Genomic DNA, 2,269 nt, shown 5'->3' with positions numbered 1-2,269 from the left:
TTCAGAAGTTCCCACTGAGTTATCATTTGCTCAACTCTGTGGGGTTTCTTTTCCAATTAAATCCCATCTGTTTTATAACTTTAAGAAATTCTTTGAGCCGGCGCCGTGGCTCAATAGGCTAATCCTCCACCTTGCGGCGCCGGCAAACCGGGTTCTAGTCCCGGTTGGGGCGCCGGATTCTGTCCCGGTTGCCCCTCTTCCAGGCCAGCTCTCTGCTATGGCCAGGGAGTGCAGTGGAGGATGGCCCAGGTGCTTGGGCCCTGCACCCCATGGGAGACCAGGAAAAGCACCTGGCTCCTGGCTCCTGCCAGGATCAGCGCGGTGCGCCGGCTGCAGCGGCAGCCATTGGAGGGTGAACCAGCGGCAAAGGAAGACCTTTCTCTCTCTGTCTCTCTCTCTCACTGTCCACTCTGCCTGTCAAAAAAAAAAAAAAAAAAAAGAAGAAAGAAAAGACTGTGTTACATATAGTGCTGCTTTTTTAATGAAACAAATCCAAAAGATATACAGTTAGGGTCAAGTTGTGCAGTTCACAAGCATGGAGAAAACAAAATAACAGAGCTGAGCATGGGTGGAGTTAACCCATGACAAGGCTGGACTTGCCACCAGTGTGGTTTCTCCTGAATGGGGCAAGGGCCACAGGCACAGCAGGTACAGACTTCTCTTCCCTCTGCCCCAGGCTGGCTTGCAAGTCCGTGTCCACATTTTCATGAATAGCACCTTCTCCCTTCAGATCAAAGAAGTCTCCCAAGCTGGCTTCCAAGGAGTTCCTTCCCTATAGCCCTGATGACTTTGAATCTTCCCTGCCACCATCAGACTTGGTACCTGCACACTTGGCCCAGGAAAGGGATTTTTTTTTCAAGTGTCCCAAAGATGGTGGAGGCCATTTTGTTCTTCCTCACAGGTTGTTCTGTTACTTCATCAAAGTAAAAAGCTGGATCCACCGCCTGGAGGCTGTACAACCTGGGAGCTATTCTTGCTGTGGTGGTGGTAGTCAAAGCACTGAGGAGTGAGGTAATCTGGCATGGGAGCAGAATGCTGAACGGGTCAGACCCAAGGGGCACAGGGACACCCCAGACTCCACAGCTGGCCATCGCTCTGAGATCCTCTGCCAGTATGGACATTGTGATGATATTGATCCTCCCAATCCATGAACATGGAAGATTTTTCCATTTTTCTGTATCTTCTTCCTTTTCTTTCTTTAATGTTTTATAATTCTCATCATAGAGACCTTTCAGATCCTTGATATTTTTTGTACGTGGCATTGTCTATGTATACAAAGACTGTTGATTTTTGTGTATTTATTTTATATCCTGCTACTTTACAATATTCTTTTATGAGTTCCAATAGTCTCTTGGTGGAGTCTTTTGAACCCCCTATATAAAGGATCATATCATCTGTGAATAGGGGTAGTTTGACTTTCTCCTTCCCAATTTGTATCCCTTAATTCTTTTTCTTGCCTAATGGCTCTGGCTAAAACTTCCAGAACTACATTGAATAGCAATAGTGAGAGTGGGCATTCTTGTCTGATTCCAGATCTCAGTGGGAATGATTCCAACATTTCCCCACTCAGTGGGATGCTGGAATGGATTTGTCATAAAGTGCCTTGATTGTGTTGAGGAATATTTCTTCCATAGCCAATTTGCTTAGAATTTTCATCATGAAAGGGTGTTTTTTTTTTATCAAATGCTTTTCCTGTATGTATTGAGATAATCATATGGTTTTTGTTTAGTTTGTTAGTGTGATTTATCACATTGATTGGTTTGCGAATCTTGAGCCATCCCTGCACACAAGGGATAAATCTTACTTGGTCCAGATGAATGATCTTTCTGATGTGTTGTCGGATTCGACTGGCTTGTTATTTTGTTGAGGATTTTTACATCTATGTTCATCAGGGAAACTGGTCTGTAGTTTTCTTTCTCTATTGTATCTTTTTCAGGTTTAGGAATTAAGGTGATGCTGGTTTCATAGAAAGAATTTGGGAGGAGTCCCTCGCTTTCAATTGTTTTGACTAGTTTGAGAAGGATTGGAATTGGTTCTTTGAATGTCTGATAGAATTCATGCTGAAGCCGTCTGGTCTGGGGCTTTTTTTTTTTTTGGATTATCTTTATTACTGATTCATTTTCTGATGCAGTTATGGGTCTGTTTAGGTTTTCTGTGTCTTCATGGATCAATTTAGGTAGGTTATGTGTTCAGGAATCTATCTAAACTCTAGGTTTCCAGGTTTGTTGTTGTATAGCTCTTTGTAGTAATTTCTGGTAATTCTTCCTAT

The 2,269-nt window shown here is 43.3% G+C and overlaps 1 pseudogene; it reads right to left on the bottom strand.

Moving 5' to 3' along the window:
• Positions 1-574: 574 nt before the first annotated feature.
• LOC138845786 (jupiter microtubule associated homolog 1 pseudogene) lies at positions 575-884 on the bottom strand (annotated as a pseudogene).
• Positions 885-2,269: the final 1,385 nt, after the last annotated feature.

The sequence above is a fragment of the Oryctolagus cuniculus genome, chromosome 16 (assembly GCF_964237555.1).
Source record: "Oryctolagus cuniculus chromosome 16, mOryCun1.1, whole genome shotgun sequence".
Taxonomy (NCBI): Eukaryota; Metazoa; Chordata; class Mammalia; order Lagomorpha; family Leporidae; genus Oryctolagus; species Oryctolagus cuniculus.
This window is presented reverse-complemented; position numbering and strand designations above follow the sequence as displayed.